The sequence below is a fragment of the Saimiri boliviensis genome, chromosome 14 (assembly GCF_048565385.1).
Source record: "Saimiri boliviensis isolate mSaiBol1 chromosome 14, mSaiBol1.pri, whole genome shotgun sequence".
NCBI lineage: Eukaryota > Metazoa > Chordata > Mammalia > Primates > Cebidae > Saimiri > Saimiri boliviensis.
Window position 1 is genome coordinate 14,523,838 of NC_133462.1, and position 22,104 is coordinate 14,545,941.

At 42.9% G+C, this 22,104-nt stretch overlaps 1 long non-coding RNA gene across 11 annotated transcripts in view; it reads right to left on the reverse strand.

Moving 5' to 3' along the window:
- Positions 1–22,104, reverse strand: part of LOC120362736 (uncharacterized) — a 403,841-nt gene that overhangs the window by 83,523 nt on the left and 298,214 nt on the right. For 10 of the 11 annotated variants that reach the window (XR_012513671.1, XR_012513666.1, XR_012513670.1 and 7 more), the window contains one exon: positions 11,374–19,383. This is a non-coding gene — a long non-coding RNA (uncharacterized LOC120362736). The remainder of the gene's footprint in view (positions 1–11,373; positions 19,384–22,104) is intronic. The other variant, XR_012513669.1, reaches the window with a different exon arrangement.

Sequence of the window (22,104 nt, forward strand, 5' to 3'; positions counted from 1 at the left end):
TTCTTTTCTTTCCATGACAGATGCTTCAGAATGAAGTTCTCTTGGCTTCTCATCTGGGGCCACTGTCGGCATTATGATTGGAGTGCTGGCCAGGGTGGTTCTGATATGGCAGCCCTGGTTTGTTTCTGTATTTCAGAAAGACTGGCAGATCCGATGGCCTTCCCTCTTGTCCTCTTTCCTACAGGACTGACTGCCATGCTTGCAAGAGGGAAAGAATGTCTTTGCCTCTATCTGGACGGGATCTCCTCCTCCTCCCACTAAACTGTTTCTCACACTGATTCCTGCAGGTCTCTTCCTCCTTGGTGTCCATGCTCTCTGTATCCCCAGTTTCTCTTCGACATACTTATCCCCAGCCTCTTCTCATTTGTTTCCCAGATTCAATACTTTGTAAAACCCTCTTGGTCCTTTTTAAACATCTCTGGCTTGTGTCATTCTCTCCATTTCCATAAAACCTCCACGGTTGCTTGAACTACTCACGGACTTCTTGTCTTCAGTCTTTGAAATCTTCCTGGCATATGATTGCCTCATTACCTTCCTGAAATCTAGTTAATTCACCTAATCCAGAATCCTCAGAGTTCTACTCTAGCCTATTTGATATGTTCACATTTCTGCTTTTTACTAATCCTTCTCACTTCCTTTACCTTTATTCCCTAGTATAAGTTTTCCATCCTAATGAGAACTGTCTTCCTACACATCCTGGCCCCTCCACCCCACATATACATAGAATTCTTAGTCTCAATGCTATGCCTCAAATCAGGGTGATCTCCCCTCCACCATCTGCTCTTCAGGTTTATTCACACTCTCATCACAAGTAAACTCTGACCTCATGGAGAACAAAGACTCTAGCATAAATGTGGGAACCCGAGATTCAGGACACAACGTATCTGTGATGGAGACTTTTTCCCTGATGACCAATTCATGTGTTTATGAAAGATACAGAAATAAAGAAGGCAAGGTCCCTACCCCAGGAAACATAAAGCCTAAGACAGGAGATAAGACCTGGAAAGAATCATAATACCGTAATACAAAGAAATGAGGCCAAGCGCGGTGGCTCACGCCTGAAATCCCAGCACTTTGGGAGGCTGAGGCAGGCAGATCATCTGGTGTCAGGAGATCGAGACCAGCCTGGGCGACATGGTGAAACCCCATATCTACTAAAAATATAAAAATTAGCTGGGTGTGGTGGTGGGTGCCTATAATCGCAGCTACTCAGGAGGCTGAGGCAGGAGAATCAGGTGAGCCCAGGAGGCAGATGCTGAAGTGAACTGAGATCGTGCCACTGCACTCCAGCATGGGCAACAGAGCAAGCAAGACTCTGCATAAAAAAAAAAAAAAAAAAAAAGGAGAGAAAGAAAGAAATGAATGCCATAAGAAATCAGAGAATTGTGAAATACAGTCACTGGGAAACATTTTTATAAGTGGATGCTCTAGCCCCATCCATAAATTGTGATTTAATGACCATTAAATCAAATGGATTATAGAGTGGGACCCAGGCATTGGTAATTTTTAAGTCTTCTGAGATGCTACTAACATGTAACTAGAATAGAGAACCCCTGTTCTAATAGGTAGAATTTAGATCTCAATCAATAATTTTTAGGTAGGAATATTGGAATTACCTAGGGAACCTTTCAACATACATAAACCTATACGTTGTTGGCCCTACTCATTAATGGGCTACACAAAAACTAATCCATTTGAGAAACAGAACCTAATGGAAAAGCCACCTCATTTGATATGTTAAATTATATGGAAAGCGTTGTCAAATGATAAGTAATACGTGATGCTACACTATCTCTAATTTAAATTTATGGGTGTGTTACTGAGTGTTCCAAAATTATGAGTCATAGAAATCTATTATCAGTCATAATGTCATATGCCTCAGTAGTAACTAAGTTTCTATGTGAGTCATGTATTTTCATAATGAACTCTAATCAGGTTTCTAACCATAGTCATTTTCAGTCTTGGTCATTCACAGACAGATGTTTTGACTTTTTCTCAAATCATTTGCAATCAAAAGTTGCAAATTTACAGTCAAAAGTTGCTTCTTCAAACACATTTATAAGAAAGACTCTGACAAGTACTCTTTTTTTTTTTTTTGAGACGGAGTTTCGCTCTCGTTACCCAGGCTGGAGTGCAATGGCGCGATCTTGGCTCACCGCAACCTCCGCCTCCTAGGTTCAGGCAATTCTCCTGCCTCAGCCTCCTGAGTAGCTGGGATTACAGGCACGCGCCACCACGCCCAGCTAATTTTTTGTATTTTTAGTAGAGACGGGGTTTTACCATGTTGACCAGGATGGTCTTGATCTCTCGACCTCGTGATCCACCCGCCTCGGCCTCCCAAAGTGCTGGGATTACAGGCTTGAGCCACCGCACCTGGCCGAGTACTCTTGAATATAAGTTTCTGATAACTTTAAGATCATAGGTCTGGACATTCTAAGAACTTTTAGAATTTTAACAGGCTGATACTTTCATGAAATTGCCAACCAAAAAGAAGCAGGAAAAAAATCAATTTCATTGGACTAAATAATAATGAGGATTTTTAATGATTTTTTATTTAGAAATTTGCCGATTCTTTAAATGTTTTGTTTTCCAGATTTATGACTTTTTTCTCTTTTAAGCAATCTATAGTTTACAGCCATTTGGTAAAGTACACTTTTGTGAACAAAAATAGAAATATTTACTTTTGCTCCTTATCTGACTGCCCCAGAAATGAGGAACCATTCATGAGTATTTGTATGTTTATGGTAATTATGGTAACACAGTTATTTGCACAAATTCAGTAAGAATCTGCCCTTTCTATAACAGGACACATTTGAAACAATTGGTTATATTACCAAGGCTTTGACTGGGATGTTAACTTTGAAAATATATACAGAATGAATCCACAGGTACTGCAGGCAAATTCTGAAGTCAGCCTTGGTTTTCTGTTATAGTCTCAAAAGGGTTTTTTTTTTTAAGTTTAATGTGAGATTCCTTATAAAAACTACTAGCAAAGCAAACTTTAAAAAGACCCTCCATGGTTCATCACCACTCTGGCTGCACTTATTTGAAGAATCAGGCCAAGTTTGATGAGAGTGAACTTATTTGTAAACAAATTTGTCCTACTGGGAATTATCTTTGGTAAAAATAGAGATTCCTATAGAGAGGGAAAAAGTATGTTGAAAAGAAAGACTATAGTGCACCTGTGATGAGATTGCAGCTCTGCTCATTAAGTTTTTATTACCCACCTGTAGACTGAACTGGTCCGTGGAGTCTTCTAGCTACTTCAATCCAACGCTCTCCCATGGAATTACTAACAAGAGCTGCTCTGTTCCTGAAGCCCAATAAGCCGGAGGTGGACAACTCAATGTAAATTTCAAGAGATAACCCTCGTGTCTGAGGTGTGAACCACTTAGAGACTTCACTGAAATGTTCAACACACCAAGACGAGAGACCCTCAAACTGCAGACCAGGACAAGAGTTGACAACTTCACACTGTGGACAGCTTTTTCAAAGATGTCCGAATAAGACTCTTCTTCATGATGAAACTTTCACCCCTCTTAATTTGTTCTTGCTTATGCCTGCCTCCTTCACTTGGCAGGATAATGCTGTCATTAGAAATTCACCCACCCTTCTGGTATTGTATTGCCCCAAGGGGAGCTGCCTTGCAAATAAACTTCAATGCCTTGCAAATAAAAGTCAATTAGATGCATAACTAAATTAGTTGTAACTTTGCTTTATGATGCATGTTCACAGCTAGTGATGGTCAGTGGAGTCTCTCAGGCTGCATCTTTCTCACCCTAACCCTCCTGCCTCTCACTTTTACTTACAAGAACGCTTCTGTTTTCACTGGTCCTCCCCTGATTATCCAGAATAATCTCAAGATACTTAACTTCATTACCACTGCAAAGCCTTTTTACCAAGAAAGGTAGATGCACGTGCAAGGGATTAGAATGTGGACACTTTTAGGATGCCATTGTTCTGCCTAACACAGGTAATCTTTTTAAAAATGTATTTATTATACTTTCTGTTCTGGGGTACATGTGCAGATCATGCAGTTTTGTTACTTGGGTATACACATGCCATGGTGGTGGTTTGCTGCATCCATTGCCCTGTCATCTACATAAGGTATTCCTCCTAATGCTATCCCTCCCCAATCCCTCCACCTCCTGCTATTCCTCCCCTAGCTCCCCACCCCCCAGGCCCCAGTGTGTGATGTTCCCCCCCTCCCTGTGTCCATGTGTTCTCATTGTTCAACATCCACTTATGAGAACATGTGGTGTTTGGTTTTCTGATCTTGTGTCAGTTTGCTGAGAATTATGGTTTCCAGTTTCATCCATGTCCCTGCAAAGAACATGAACTCAACATTTTTATGGCTGCATAGTATTCCATGGTGTCTATGTGCCACATTTTCTTCATCCAGTCTATTATTGATGGGCATTTGGGTTGGTTCCAAGTATTTGTTGCTGTGAACAGTGCTGCAATAAATACATGTGCTAACACAGGTAACTTTCATAAACTTCACCCACAACACACATTTGTTTTGTATAGCTTAAAATAAAAACGCTAACAGCCCGTTCCCAAAACAAACCTCCTTCTTGACTGGGAACTAGACTGCCTTTGTAGGACTAACAAATTAGCCACAAGATTAGAAATTATGGTTTAAGGGTCATGCTGTTGGAGGCTACAAGATTCTGACCCTCACTGAACTGCTCCTAACATCAGTGTCTGAGATATGCTGTGGATCCGGCACTTGATGGATCAGCTGGCACCACCCAGACTGATGAACTGGGTCATCTGATCTCGTGACCCGCCCCCCCCCCCCCCCCCCACTGAGAAGCTGACTCAGCCCAAAAGGACCGCTTCAACTTCCCATGATTTATTTTATCTCCGACCTTACCGGTCAGCACTCATGCTACATCAGCTAATACTAAAATTACTTAGATATACGATTTGAATGAACTCCATGGTCTAAGTCAAATTACCTATGATAACCCATCAGTTATCACGGCTATGCACATAATTTGAAGAAAGACTGGGATTCAGGAGGATATAAGTCTAATATTAACTAAGCATGGATTCATGGAGAACCAGGATGGCCACCTTGTCCCTTGTCCTTCCTAAGTCCTTAAAGCTTTTATCATTACAAATTCTGAATTCCACAACTCATTATGGAAATGAAAAATATTCAAATGGAATATATTGCTGTGGTGACATAAATTGCTTAAAGAGTTTATAACCAAGGTTTGGCCCCATGTTCCTGAGAAAACAATCAAAGCTTCAGGTACTCCTGGTCACCTGGTGCTCCATTTAAACATTGTTAAATGAGATTTCATTCAATTGTTATTTTCAATGCATGTTTTCTCGCTCTGGTTCTATAAAAGTTCTCCCATGCAAGGAGGCTCATGTTACCACACTAAGTTATTATGTTACAGTGTATTTTCACCAGGTAAAGAAAGTTTTCTATGGTTCACTAAATATAATCAACTTTTACACAATCTAGAACCTAAGGATTGAATCTTCTAAGAAGATCAGAGAAAGACTGTCCTTGCCATCTGGGTTGCAGCAAAATGTTGGAACCTCGAACTTTGGATTCATAGTATGTCAACTGTGAAGAGCCCCTCCACACACTTGGAAATTTACACCCATTGGAACCCTTAAGGGAAAGCTAACCAGGGAAGTCTCTCCCCTGAAGAAGCTGGTATCCTTGATGTAAACAGCTTTTCCAAGATCACGGATCAAGACTTCTACCATCATGAGACTGTTCTCTTTAAATATGTTTTTCTTTTTTGGGCCTCTATAAACAACAGAAATGAAAAGCAGGTCTGTTGTGTGCACTTACGGGGTACACTTTTATTTGTGAAGGATTTTGCAGCCAGCCTTATACACAGATAACCTGATGTTTTGATAGGTAAAAGATGAAGGCCCAATGTAGTTGAGAAACTTTAATGGTATGTACGTTGCCTCATACCCAGTCAGAATCAGAACATTACTTCACTCCTCTTAACCTACATTATGAGTCTGAAACATTGCCAGGAGGCCTTCACTTTTCTATAATGGAAGGGCATCATTTGTTATGAACTTTTTATGTGGTTTGAAATAAATTAAGCAATAATTAGAAATGTGTCTTTCATAATAAGCTCTATAGCAGATTCTACTGTAAAGGCTATGGTTACACAACAGGTTTGAAATTCTTATGTGAAAGTTATGCTAAATAAAGGAATTGGCTAAACAGAAAAGCATCTGTGCAGCTGCTGGCACTTCTGTCCTATGGAGAAAACACCAGGTATTACAGAGATTTAGTTGTAGAAGATGAACAAAAAGCTTGCTTAGTTAAGTGAGTAAGCTCTTTACCTAGCCTATTCTTTGATGTCTTTAATTTTAAGTGATTTGGTTTATCGGGACCCTGGGGAAAAAGCACACTCTAAACTCTTGGTATTATCCTCCTGATAGTCATCGTAACAGTCTCCCCTGGTGCACCGTATTTCCTCAAAGCTGTTAAATGTTTGCATGCCGTCATCTCTAGAATGTCAAATGGTTCCTCTTCAACCAGAATGACCCAAGCTGAAAGAAAGGTGCAATCATGAGGACACCAAAACCTACAAATGACACGTTGAGACCAGAAACCCCAAGTGATGGTAACTGAGAGTGGGCCTCAGACCGTACGTTTTGGTCACACTCTCGCCTAAGTGAGAACCTGACCCAAAAGGAGAAATTTTAAAAACAAAATGATGGGAGGCCATTGTATTGGACTGAGCTCATGCACTAAACCCTGATAGAGCAAACCTAACACAATGGAGTTGCTCACACTAAACACCACATCATCAAAATAAGACTTTAAGGAAACACATAGATATTAGACCAGAACAGACCAGGTTTTGTTTTTCTCCTGTAAACAGAAAGTTTCGGCATTAGGAGGCACCTTCTACTTAGCCCTTCTTCCTACCTTTGAAAATCTCACTGTTCTACTGTTTTCCCAGTGGGCTTCAAGATCAAGTAAGTAAATTTATGATGCTGACAGTGATATCAAGGACTAAACTTGTGGTCAATCTCTCAAAATGGAGAAAACGACCCAACGGGATAAACTGTTAAAGCAAACTAAATATGGCCTGAGAAGGACTCTGTACTTCTCTATGTGAGTCCTTGTAGATGAATTGCACCCTAATTTAATAGGTAGACAAGATTAAACACCTAGTTAGGTGTATGCACCTGTAACAACTGCCAAGCCTCAGCCAACCTCAGCAGACAAACTTCAACATGTTATACACTGCTGACTGTCCAAATCACGTTCAGATAAGGCAAACACTGAGCTGTAACTAATCCAGCTGTTTCTGTACCTCAATTCCTATGTCGGCACATCACTTTACTTTTTTTTGTCTATAAATTTCTTCTGACCATGAGGCACTTCTAGTCACTGAATCTGCTGTGATTCGGGGGCTGCCTGATTCATAAGTCATTCACTGCTCAATTAAACTCCTCTAAATTTAATTCGGCCAAAGTATTTTCTCTTTTAACACAGGAGAGATGAACACAGAGATATAGCTTTTGTGTTCAGAGAGAAGATGGTTTTTATAGGAACATATGAAAGCTGAAATTATAGGGGAGTCACCTTAAAATGTACATTGTGTAGATGGTTCTCAGCATTCACCTAAGAGATGCATTGTAAAATATGACATCAGTGATGATTCTAGAAGAATAAAACATGCATGACATTTACTGATACTGGTTTTTGTGTTCTTTTTTAATAATTTTAAAAGAATGGGGTGGTCCCTCCCATGTTCCCAGGCTGGGCCTCTGAACAAAATTCTCCCTCTGCAGTGACAACGCCTGAGAAAATGATGTGGACTCAGACTGATATGCAGCCATTCTTGTCTACCTAGCCCGTGTGGCAAAACAGCACCAGCCCAGGACCCAAATCTTTACCTGGGGAACTGAGAGAGGACATGGGGTACCCAAGGCCTCTTATCTTGTTCCAGTCTACTGCAGTGGGTACCAGAGTGGTCCATTTCCTTCTGAGGACACCCACATGCTGCACCCTAGCTTCTAAGGGCCAGACCTTCCTGGTTTCTCTGGGTCCCAGCTGCTTTCACCCTGCTGAGAGATCCTCCTCCCCATGGGGGTCACTGCTTTGCCAGGCACCTCCTCAAGCTCCAGCTGACAGGTCTGCTAAGACCAAGACCTCAGAGGATTAACAAAGATGTTAACATCTACTACATCCAACAGAGATGAGAGCTGTACAAAAAAATAAAGAAGCAGAAATACATACGGCTCCCGCAACAACATTGTGTCCCAAAACAATGTCGTCTCTGCCCCTCATCATGGAGCTCACTGTCCCTCCCCACATGGGCAGGTGCTTCCAGCACCTCGATAAAGGAAGTGGGGATTATTTACCTAATTAGATTAAGTTCCTAAAAAGGTCTCTATACAACCAAATTCCACTTCCCAGAGAAGAAACAGAAAAGGCTTCCCCAGTTGTGAACAACAGCTTTTCACAAAAGCATCTTTGAATAGCCAAAACAATTTTGCGAGGATAAATTTAAGAACTTTCACTTTCTTATTTTAAATCAACTAAAACAATACAATTATGAAAACAGTGTGCTGCTGGTGTAAGATTACACATCGGGATCAATGCGATAAAATTTAAAGTCCAGACATAAACCCTCACACTCATGGTCAATTGCTCTTTGACAAGGGTGTCAAGATAATTTAATGAAGGAAGAACAATCTTTTCAAATAATGCTGCAGAAAAAGCTCAATAAGCACATTACAAACAATGAACTTAGGAAATTTTACTTCCCACCATATCAAGCAATTATCTGAAAACAGATTATTGAGTTAAATATAAGAGCTATAAACAAAAATCAATATCTTAGAAACAGACATAGGGGTAAATATCGATGACCTCAAATGTGCAATGGATTCTTAGATATGGCACAAAAGCATGACATGCAAGGAAAAACAGATATACTGGCTTTATCAAGATGTAAAAATTCTGTGCATGAAGTCAAATGATCAAGAAAAAGACCAGACGCAGAATGGGAGAAATAATTTGCAAATCACATATGTAAGGGTTTTAGGTCCAGAATATAGAAAGAATAGCCATAAATCAATATAAAAATGAAAAACCACCCAAAATGGGCAAAGGACTCAAATAGCCATTTCTTCAAAAAAGATACACAAATTGTTTATAAGGACATGAAAAGACACTCAACATCATTAGTTACTAGGGAAATGCAAAGGCAAAGCCACAATGAGATACCATATCACACAACTGTGGCTATCATTTTTAAAAATGTTAAGTAACAGGTGGAAGGCTTATGTAGAATTTCAAATGCTCATGCATCACTGATGGGACTGTAAAAAGGAATGGCACTATGAGAAACAGTTGTACTGGTCCTCAGGAAGCTAATCAGAGAATTCTTAAAGGAACCAACATACATTCCCAGGTATATACACAGAGAAATGAATGCAGGGACTCAAACAGGTACTCAAATGGGGATGCTGATTGCAGCACTAGTCACAATAGATAAAATATGGAAACAACTTAAGTGTCCATCAACACATGAAGAAAAACAAAAACACTGTGATACACACAACAGAATGCTAATCAGCCATAAAGAGGAATGCAGCTCTGACACCTGCTGGAACATGTGTGAACTTCAGAAACATTATGCTCCTGAAGTATGTCAGAAACAAAGTAACACAGATGTGTATGATTGTATTCACATGAAACGTCGAGGATAAACATATTCAGAGAGAGAGTAGACTAGAGATTATCAAGGTCTATGGTAGAAAGAATAGGGAGTATTTATTCAAAAGATACAGAATTTGTGCTAGGAGTGATGAGAATTTTCTACAAAAAATAGTAGTGATGGTTATTTAACATGGCGAATGTCATTAATTCCATTTGATTGCACAATTGAAAGTGGTTCAAATGGTGCATTATGTAAAACATGCGTACGTTCATTGATATAGCTTATAAATATGTATTAAATGTATAAAATATGTTTACAGCTTACATATATAAATGTGTAAGCTTGTATATATACCCTCTCCCACAATTTTTTGAATAGCCTTTTGTGAAAAAACACTACTATGTACAACAAACTCGCCGTGATGAGATAGCCCTCCTATACTTACATGCACTTTCTTCAGGGCCTTATCCACAGAGATTCAAGGATTTAGGAACACAAGACGGCACAGCCAACTGCAGATGCACAATATAAATGTATTCGCCACGGGACTGAGAGTTAAGTTGGGGGCACAGACCTCAGCACTGAGGCAAGAGTCTTGAGGATACACACTATCCCCAAAGATTCTAACTTTATCTGTCCCAGGCAACGATCCAGATCTTGTTGTGGGGTTGAGGAAGGAGAGGTCAGGAAGCCTGTCCTCTGGATACTCTGTGTGAGCACATGAATAACCCCCATTAGGTATCCACACACAGCTCTGACCATAAGGCGTTGGGAAGAGGACTCTAGTAGCAGCTCGGGGATCACACCAGAGAAGCAGCTACAGACAGAAACAGAGTTGAATGAGTTGGTTCCTAACACACAGCAGGGTTCCAGAGTGGGTCCAGCCCCACCCACCCCCACTGTGATTTAGGAAACCCCGAGAAACAGCTTTTTCCAACAGTGGCCTCCTTGGTCACACATCAACGTTTCTCACTGTCAAGCTGTACAGACAGAGTAGCACCTCGGACAGCACTCATCCCAGCTCCACTCTTCCTCCCTCCCAGGGCTCAGGGCTCAGGGCTCAGAAGAAATGGCAGATGCCAGAGAGGAGAGACAAGGTGAATGGGACAGTGACCTAGGGGCAGCTGCCTAGAATGGGAGGAGGTGGGGCCACAGGAAGAAAGTGACACATTAAGGAAAACCCAGGAATGGGCAGGAGAGGAGAGAAGGACACAGGCTCTGTGGGGCTGCAGCCTAAGGTAAAACCATGAGTGTGAAGCCATCTCACCAGAAAAGACCAGGCCCCACGATCAGGAAGGAAAGCAATTCCCACCTCCCCTGCTCAAGACTGAATGTGTCTCCCCAGAATTGGTGGAACTCTCATCCTTCATGTGATGAAATTCCAAGGGGAAGCCTGTGGGAGGTAAGTATAGTAAGACTAGGTCTTTAATTCTATTATTAAATCACCCAGGCTACAGTGTTTGCTACAGCAGCTCAAGCCCAGGATTACATCATCTGACCCACTGTTTTAAATGAAACTCTTCAGTTTCTCCATCAAATTAGCTGGTAGCTCCTGTCCCCAGCAACAACAGGGGTCCCAAGATAAAAGCTCTGCTGGAGACTTCAAGACTGTGGGACGTGACCAACTCAGTATACCTCTGGAGGCTATATGAGCAAACAGAAAACTGTCCTGATGAAAGAAGGATGTCAGGACACTAACCAACTGCGTCTGCCACCAGAAGGAATGTCAAGGGCAGTCACCTCCCAGGTCCCGTGCTCCTTGAGGTCATCTGTGCTCCTGGAGGTTATTATCTACCTGAACATCTGGGACCTGTTGAACAAGCAAAGCAGTCCCTGTGATAAATCAAACAGCTGAGCAACAATCACCCCCTCCTCCTTCTTCACTTTACTTAATAAATATGAAGGGCCGTAAAAGCTCAGGGCCTTTGTTCACTAGAAGTGAAGAGCACCCTGACCCTTCTTTCAAACAGAACCTTTCGTCTTTGTCTTCAATTCCGAATTTGTCCCCCTTCATTCATGAGATGACTCCAGCAAGGTGCCTGAACAGGGACCTGCATGAAGAAGGTCTGCTGGAGCAGAGGTAGTGAGGGTAGTGAAACTCACCCGATGGAAAAGGAACCCTGGGAATTTTATATTACTTCAGCGGATATAAAAGTTTCTGAATCAGGGTAACAAGGGGCAGAATTTGTCTATTAAGGAGCAACATTATATGCAGTTGCTTAAAGTTTTACTTAAAAAATCTGGTGCTCAGGTCAGTTTTCACACCCTAACTAAGCTTCTACAGGAAGTCATTACACACTACACATAACCCATGGTTTCCGCAGACAGGCACCCTTGGTGTGGAAAATTGGGACCGGGTAGGAGAAGAGTTGAAACGGGCTCATCAAAAAGGTCTTAAAGTAGATCCCTCTGTTTTCTCTGCGTGGAGTTTGGTCCTCACTGTCCTTCTGCCGTTATCTCCTTCTTCTGCGATTGGACAGCAGGAGTCAGGCTCTGACTCTCAAAAACTGAAAGAGCCTCTGTCTCACCAACAGCGCCCACTGAAAGTCACAAACAGGAGAGAGAGGGAGAGCGGGTCTGTGCCACTTCCTTTAGTAGCAGGAACAGAAGCTCCAATACAAAAAGTTCTGGGCGCTGCAGCTATAGCCGGGGAGCCCTCAGGACCTTGTGCATTTCCTACCACCTGAGGCCCGATCCAAACAATCCACAACAACTAGCTCATGAACACACTCCAGTAGAATTTCAGCGATTAAAAGAATTAAAAGCTCGCGTGGTTTATAATGGAGTACGGAGCCCATTTATTTTAGGATTGCTAGACTCTGTATCTGGAGCTGTGTGCCTCCTACCCTTTGATATAAAGCATTTATCTCATACGTGCTTGTCTGCTAGTGCGTATTTGACATGGAATCTAAATTGACAAGAAATGTGTGCAGACCAGGCTAGACAGAATCGTGCTGCCAGTCACACGGACACATTACAGAGGATATGCTATTGGGCAGTGGTCCTCATTCAGATTTGGTGCAGCAATTGGCACTCCCAGACGCTGCTTACCATCAGTGTGCCTTAGCTACCAAACGTGCCTGGGCCACCGTCCCAGAGGAATGGGTCTCAGTGCAATCTTTCCTACATGTTGTGCAAGGATGGCAGGAACCTATGAATGTTGTCACACGACTGCAGGAAGCAGTGGGGCTCCCGATTCCTCAGACCACTGCCGCAGAAATGCTTACTCTGTCTTTAGCCTTTGAAAATGCAAATGCAGATTGTAAACGTGCACTGGCACGGGTAAAGTGCACACAAAACTTGGCAAAGTTTCTCAAAGCCTGCCAGGACGTAGGAACGGAGTCCCATGGTTCTATGGTTTTGGCTCAATTCATGGCTAGTGTAGCAGTAAACAAATCTAAAAAAAGGCCAAGAATCAAGCCCTAATGTGGGCAAATGTTACAACTGTGGAAAAATTCAGGCTTTTAAAAAGGAATGTCATATAATTAGGTATTTCTCCTGATGGTATTCCTCCCCACCCCCCTGCAAACCACCAAGGCACGTGTATACCTGTGTAACAAACCTGCACATTCTGCACATGTACCACAGAACTTAAAGTATATAAAAAAATTTTTTTAATTAAAAAAAAAGAATGTCATCAGACTAATGGGCAAAAGGAATCTTGTAACTCGATACTCCCATCCCACAACTGAAAAAAATGCCAGGAATTTGCCCTTGCTGTAATAAAGGAAATTACTGGGCTAATCAATGTCACTCAAATTTTCATCAGAATGGCACTATCCTGTTGGGAAATGAGAGGGGTACCTGGACCCGGGTCCCCTCCAACAATGAGGGCATTCCCCATCCAGAACGAAACGCCACTTCAGGGGTGGGTCCCTACAGGAACGTTCATTCCCTCTCCCCAGGAACACCCAGAAATGCAGGATGACATCTCCGAGTTAGAGAACGAGTCACGTTAGTTGGAGAAGACAAACTCACCAAAATTCCCACTATTATGTGGGGACTTTTGCCAACAGGATATATGGGATTAATCTTGGGTAAAAGCCATCTTAACTTACAAGGAAGGCATTACTCTTGTCCCCAAGCTGTTGACTCTGACTATGAAGGAGAAATTCACGTAATTGTAATGTCACAGGATCTCTGGGTTTCTGAACTGGGGGAATATATTGCTCAGCTATTGCTTATTCCCTGCAAGTCACACCCTTCTCCACAAAAGGAGATACAAGAAAATCAAAGATTTGGGAGTAGAATTACATGGGACGTTTACCTATCCCAACCCATAGCTTCTAATCAGTCCACCTGTGTAGTGCAAATTAAAGCAAACAAGTTCTATGGGCTTATGGACACAGGGGCGGATCTATCAGCAGTATCTAAAAACGATCGGCCCCCACCTTGGACCTTGAAATTAACCTCCACATCCTTAGTGGGAATAGGAATGGTTCAACGTGTTCAGCAGAGTACTGAAATTTTACCTTGCCTCGGTCCAGATGGGCAATCATGAGCTTTTTAAACTTTGCAAATATAGCTGTTAATTTATGGGGCTGAGACTTACTTACAGCATGGGACATGAGGCTTACAAATGAGAAAATTGATAACCCAGGATTTAAAATGTTGAAAAAGAGTTATCAGAGTAGAAAAGGCGTAGCAAAGTCCCTGCAGGGAAGCCCTGATCCAGTATCTATAACTGGCCAAACAAATAGAACAGGGCTGGGCTTTCAGGATTTCTAATGGGGGCCATTGATTCTTCTCCTCCACCCACCGCTTTGCCGTTAGAGTGGCTGACTGATAAACCTGTATGGGTGGATCAATGGCCCCTATCACAGGAAAAACTAACTCAGCTTCATCAGCTGGTAAAAGAATAATTTAATGCAGGATATCTAGAAGGGTCAGCCCTTGGAATTCACCAGTATTTGTGATTCTGAAGAAAATCAAGGAAAATGGTGACAGCTACATGACTTAAGACCTCTTAATGCACAGAAGCAACCAATGGGTGCATTGCAGCAAGGTTTATCATCCCAACAGCCATTCCAAGAGATTGGCCTCCCGTGCTTATACATCTCAAAGGTTGTCGTTTTGATATACCATCACATGAGAGGGACAAGCCTCGATTTTCATCCTCTGTGTCTCCTATTAATCAAAGAGAGCCTGTCTCTCACTATCAGTGGAAAGCTTTATCCAGGGCATGCTCAACAGTCCTACCTTATGCCAGCATTTGGTAAGAAAAGCATTGAAGGAGCCTCGGAGCATGTTTCCCACCGGCTACATCATTCATTACATGGATGATACTCTTTTGGCCGCTCCTACAAATCAAGTACTACACAGCTATTTCGAGGAATAAAACAAGGCTTGGCTAAATGGAACCTCAAAATCGCTCCTGAAAGGGTGCCAACAACCTCCCCATATCAGTACTTAGGAACTACTGTTATTGAAAGAAATGTCTGGCCTCAAAAGGTAGGTCTTCACAGAGACAGATTACAAACTCTCAATGATATCCAGCAATTACTGGGGATATTAATTCGCTGCAACTGATACTAGGTATTGCTACTTATCAACTCAAACACTTCTATCAAACACTCCAAGGAGATTCTTCTAGATTCTGCCCAAGAACTTACTGAGGAGGCAGAAGCTGACATGCAGCTTCTAAAACAATTGCTTCAGGAACGACATGTCTCCCGACTCCACACACAAAAGCCTCTGCTTTGGTGTATTCTTCCCACTCCCCATTCTCCAACAGGACTTTTAGGACTGTTCATAGACAAAACCATAATGGTAATAGAATGGCTTTGTCTATCCAATCAGACAGTAAAGTCTTTGCAAGTTTCTCTCTCTCTCTCTTTTTTTTTTTTTTTTGAGACGGAGTCTCACTTTGTTGCCCAGGCTGGAGTGCAGTGGCACAATCTTGGCTCACTGCAACCGCTGCCTCCAGGTTCAAGGGATTCTCCTGCCTCAGTCGCTGAGTACATGGGACCACAGGTGTGTGCCACCACACCCAGCTAATTTTTGTATCTTTTTTTAAGTAGAAACAGGGTTTCACCCTATTAGACAGGCTGGGCTATGAACTTCTGACCTCAGGTGATCTACCCGCCTCAGCCTCCCAAAGTGCTGGGATTATAAGCATGAGCCACTGTGCCTGGCCTACCTTTCTTTAATCACATAACTTAAAACAATGGGCAGACATACATCAAAAATGCATACAGGATATGACCCTGATACAGTTACTGTTCCCTTGGATTCCCAACTGCAGGGTAGCCTGGCAAATATCGACTACATCACAAATCACCCTTGCGGATTTTGTAGGAGTTAGAGGTAACCATCATCCTACAGATAAGATTTTGCAATTTTACAAAGTCCACCCTTTCATCCTCCCTGTCACTCCTCATCACAAGCCTATTCCAAGTAGACAGACTTATTTTACTGGCAGCTCTTCTAAAGGCTGTGCAGGTATTTATGGACCTAAACATACTCAATCAAGACCCCTGGAGTTTCAGCCCAACATTCAGAATCATTGGCAGTTATTCAGGTTCTGCAGCTTACAGCTTTATCCCCTATCAACATTTTCTGTGATTTGGCCTATGTTGTAACTGTAGCCGGTCATACTGAGACTGCCACTATTAAAAGCACCCTAGAGCCAGAACTGCTTCACTTATTCCTAAGACTTCAACAAGTTATTCACTCCCGTGCAGCTCCTTTTCATATGTCTCATATCTGATCACACACACAACTTCCTGGGCCACTATCTCTAGGTGAGGAGAAAGCAGATAAGCGAATTGGTTGTGTATTTCAGCAGGCCCAAGCTTCCCATGAATGACTGCACCAAAATACCTCTGACCTCACCCGCATGTTTCCTCTATCTCGCAACCAGACTCGAGGAATTGTGCAAGTCTGTCTCACCTGCCAACATATCTATGTTGTTACACCCAAGGAAGGATGTAACCCATGAGGCTGAGCTCCAGTTGAAATGTGGCAGACAGATGTTGCACATGTAGCAGCCTTCGGCAAGCTCAGCTATGTTCCTGTAAACTGCAGATACCTACTCTCGTATGTTACATGCCACATGTCAAACAGGAGAAACAGCTGGTCATGTCCGACAACACTGCCTGTCATCACTTGCCCACATGGGGCCCCCTAAACAATTCAAAACTGACAATGAACCTGCTTATGTCCGTCATACTTTTCAAACCTTTTTACAATTGTGGGCAATCAAACACCAAACAGGAATTCCATACATTCCCCAACAACAAGGGATTATTGAGCAGGCACATCAAACACTACAATGAATGTTGAAAAAACAAAAAAGGGGGAATAGGAGATCAGTTACCACCTTAAACAAAATTATACATAGCTTTGTTTGCTTTAAATTTTTTTGACTTCTGGTATGGATGGTAAGATTCCGGCAGAGAGACATTGGCAAGTATTACAGAAAAAGAGGCAAGTTTACCCAGAAGTGTTATGGAAATTCCCGCAAAAAGGAAGATGGAAAGCCCCGGTGGATTTGCTGACATGGGGACGAGGGTGTGCTTGTTTTTACAGGAGATGGGAAAACGGTGTGTGTGCGACCATGGAACAGGAGACTGGAGGGATCATGGTGGCCAACCACAGGGGCAGTCCCTCCAGCACGAGCCATGAGCAAACGGATCTGAATGCAAAAACAGAACGAGGGCCAACCAGAGTCACAATGATAACCAAACCCTTAACAGGGACAGATCAAGAAAACCATGCGGGAAGCTGAGAAATTGCTGGAACAAAAACCTCTGACTCCATGTTCCTGGCAGTGCTGGCTGTAGTGTTCTGTGCTATATGTTTTCCATGTGTGGAGGCAAAAGCATACTGGGCATATGTTCCCAACCCCCCAGGAGGGGGACTGGTACTCTGGAGTGACATGTCTCCTGAAATATCTCACACTCAGGGAGCGTGGGCTCCAGGACTGCTGACTCCCCGAGACACAGAACAATTAAACTCCCAGAACAATAGCATCGACTACACAGCCCCTTGAGAAGGATTCTCTTTGTATATCACCATGGATACATTGCTCAACCACAGCTGTCCTGCAGTCCAATCTCAGGCATGGTTAAGTCACCAGGGGAAAACTTTCTATCTATTAGGCCTCAGCTCTATTAATATTACTGGTGTGTTTACTAATTGCTCCTGGTCCCATCGCCCAAATTGTATTGATTATGTGACATGGACTCCCTTTGAAAATTCTCACCCTCCTCCTCGGACCCAGTGTCTTGGCCCGCTGGCCAGACAATCCACGTTAATAGGAGACATTGCTGACTGGGGTCCTTGTGGCCATTTAGATGGGAAAGATGGAAACCAAACCTCTTGGCATCAACGTTGTTGGCACTGGACCTTCAGCACCTCTTCTTCACATCAAACTGGGGTTCATCCCAATCTCCCACACAACTTGCTTCACATGGCACCGGCTTTAGCCCAGTCTTACCTCAGTGGCATTATCTAGGGAAGAGCCCCAATTCAGGAGTTGATTTGGAAAGCAGCACTCCCATTTATGAATGGTAGCATTTGGGTCGGAACACTATCCAATAATAGTAATTCTGTTCAACACAGTTTCAGTATCACCTTTTGTTAGAAACATTACCACTCAATTTACAGTGTTTCCATTCCTTAAGTTTTTCTAGCAGCTAAGAATGGTCAGCTCCAGGTAATCATCACCCAACTGACTTGTGTCTCTTGTCAGCTGTATCATTGCCTTAATCATAGTACTAGTCAAAAACACAACATATCCACCCTATTAATTCTAAGTCGTATTCCTGGATTATGGATTCCTGTCAATTTGTCTGAACCATGGGCTGCTACCCCTGCTTTACCTTTTGTGAAACTTCTTACCCAGCTCACTCAGCGTGCTCATAGAGCCTTAGACGTGATAATTTTTGCTATCATCTCCCTGGCCACAGTAATAACTGCTGTCATAGTGTCCTCAGTAGCACTACCAAGTTCAATTCAAAGAGTCCGACATGCAGAAAATTGGACACGTACAGCCGACCCCTCATGGATGCTCTACATTACAAACAGAAGCAGCAACGCTGAAGACGACTGTTTCGTGGAAAGGAGAACAAGTATGAAGTTCGCAGTCGCAGCCGCAATTGTGCTGCCATTTTAACCACACTTGCATTTCTGTAACCAATCTGGAATACTACCACAGTGAATATCCGCGGAAACTTGCAAAGGCTCATAACAAGGAGCTCTTACGCCAATGTTGCTTTCGATTTCAGTGATTTACAAAACAAAATTCTTGACTTGAATAAGCAAACGCCTTCTTTAGAATCCTGGACAGAATTCCAGCAGGGCTTGGAGAGCCTTAACCCTGGGACTTATCTCAAACATAATCTCAATGTTTCTTTTATCATTATAGGAATAATGCTATTACGTCTCTGTTTTCTGTTCTGCAAAATCAGGTGGACACCAACCAGTAATTGAAAGCTGCCCAGCCGAGAATTAGCTTCATTCAATTAATACAAAGAATGAAAGGGGGACATGCTGAAGACCCCAAGAATGTGGGACGTGACCAACTCAGTATACCTCTGGAGGCTACGTGAGTAAAGAGCAAACTGTCCTGACGAAAGCAGGATGTCAGGAAACTTACCAACTGCGTCTGCCACCAGAAGGAATGTCGAGGGCAGTCACGTCCCAGGTCCCGTGCTCCTTGAGGTCATCTGTGCTCCTGGAGGACATCTACCTGAACACCTGGGACCTGTTGAACAAGCAAAGCAGTCCCTGTGATAAATCAAGTAGCTGAGTGACAGTCACCCCCTCCTCCCTATTCACTTTACATAATAAATATGAAGGCTGATGCCTGTAATGCCAGCACTTTGGGAGGCAGAGGCGAGTAGATCATGAGATCAAGAGTTTGAAATAAGCCTGGCCAACATAAAAAAAAACCCATCTCTATAAAAAAAATACAAAAAAAAAAATTAGCTGAGCATGGTGGCAGGTGCCTGTAATCCCAGCTGCTTTGGAGTCTGTGACAGGAGAATTGCTTGAATCTGGGAGGCGGAGGTGGCAGTGAGCTGAGATCCTGCCACTACACTCCAGCCTGGGCAACAGTGCAGGACTCTGTCTCAAAATAAATAAAATATAAAATAAATATGAAGGGCTGTAAAAGCTCAGAGCCTTTGTTGAATCGAAGCAAAGAGCCCCCTGACCTCTTCTTTCAAACAGAACCTTAGTCTTTGTCTTCAATTCCACGTTTGTCCTCCTTTGTCCATGAGGTAACTACAGCAGAGCTCTATCGGGGTGAACCTGCAGAGTTCCCATGGGGCCGCCTCAATGTTAGGTTCCCGAGGGCAGGCAAAGGGTGACTGATACAAACACAAGGTGAAGGGGAAAGTTATCACTACTGACCTAGCAGACACTGAAGAGCACACAGTACCTCTGGACACGACAGACACAGAGGTCAGAAAGCCGAGGCAGGGAAGAGAGAAGAGACCTGTAGACCTATGGCTTTAGTGGGTCCAGGGTGTAATCTGACAGGTTTCCAGCAGGGGGCTTTGATGGGTGGGATTAAAGCATTAAACACTGAGGCCAGGAGATCATGCTGTGACTGAGAGGTGGTCACTTTAAATTTGAGGGCAAATGTCAGAACTGTCAGTTTAAAGCAAACAGCCGGAGTGAGGGGACCTGAGCACACCAAACAGGAGAGATACCGCTAAGATTTTATCTCTGGCCACCATCTGCAGCCATTTGGTTAATGTTATTGTGACTCAGCCCTGCCTCTGCTATGAGGCAGCTAAACTTAAACTTTAATAAGTGGAGGCTGAGGCAACATGAAATGATGAGCACTCATGATACTCAGGGCCATCAGAAGGATGTGGTTCTCCGCCCTAAACTCAGGATTCTGGTTCTGGTCTCCTGGGAGAGAGAAATGAAGATGACTTGTCCCTGCTCCCCCTGTCATCCTCTGACACTCATCTTCCCACCCTCCATCGCAAAAAAAAAAAAAAAAACAAAAAAAAAAAAAAAAAAAAAAAAAACAAAACAACTGTGATCAGGAAGACGTTATAACCTATGAATAATGGAAGCCCAAATAGTGGCTACTGAGACTAATGCTAACGCTTTAATTTTCTCTCACACTCTCACCTGAGAGCATAGAGACTACAAAATAGTGCCATTCATATTAAATGTTACATATGCCAACCTGTGTCCTAGATTACTATGTGCAAGGCAGCTCTGAAGCCCATTTCTAGGCTTAGCTTACATCCAAGCTAGCTGACTCTAGGATACATTCTTAGACATCCAGGTGATATTTGTTACAGAAGCCACACTGATTCTGTGTATTCCAGCTGTTAAGTGAAGATATTTTCACAGAATCTTGTTCCTGATTACTCCTCCACAATCATTTCACTCCTGGAAATTAACCTTCCCCTTTCACCATGTTTCTCTCCAGCAGGCCTGCCAGGACTCTAGCTGAAAAAAATATCTCCCCACACAGGATTCTCAGGGTGACACCTTTGTCTATTCCCATAATTATAATATCTCACACAGATGCAGCACTCACTTTGCACCATGCACTGCCCCTAAGACCTTCCCAGCTAGCTACAGTCCTCACAAATCATTTGACTGTCACCATCACCATTTTTACAGATTAAAAAAAAATGGAGGCAGACAGGTGGTGTACCCAGTGTAACTCAACTCTATAATTTCGCCTCATCCAACACTTCATCTGAGAAAAAAGGACACCCAAAATTTAAGGTCCCCTGAATGACATCCAGCTGCCAGATGATTTTTGCCTCCTCTACTTTCACAATTTGGCAAACAGCCAGCATTTTGTCTTCTGTCTCACCCTTCACTTATGTCCCTGCTCCTTACCACTACACTCACAACTGCATGGGTTGGCATAAAAGCGGGCTTTTGTAAACCTGTCTCTTTTGGGATAAAGCAGGGCAGGGTTAAGAGTCTCAGAAAAATTCATTTTCACTTAACCATCAACTATTTGGATGGCCATTCTTTGGTCATAAAGGGGTGCACTAGAAACAGAAGTTGTCATGAGCAGAAAGGAGGAGGGTGAGTCTTTTTAAAATTATTGTATTTTAGGTTCTGGGGTACAACTGTAGATCATGCAGGATTGTTGCATAGGTACATACATGGCAAAGTGGTTTGCTGCCTCCATCCCCCCGTTACCTAGATCTGGCATTTCTCCCTGTGTTATCCCTCCTCCACCTCCCCACTCCCCACTGTCCCTCCCCTAGCTCTCCCCTACAACAGACCCCAGTGTGTGATGCTCCCCTCTCCGTGTCCATGTGTTCTCATTGTTCAACACAGGAGGGTGAGTTTCTAGATGGTCACACAGAGGAGGAGATTTGAAATCCAGAAAAAGTCATAAAATGCACTCAGAGTAGATGGCTTTGGGCAATGACAGCCCCATCTGCCTCTATCCATGACTGTCTCTGACTTTCTCAGCCTGCCCTCTTTCTTA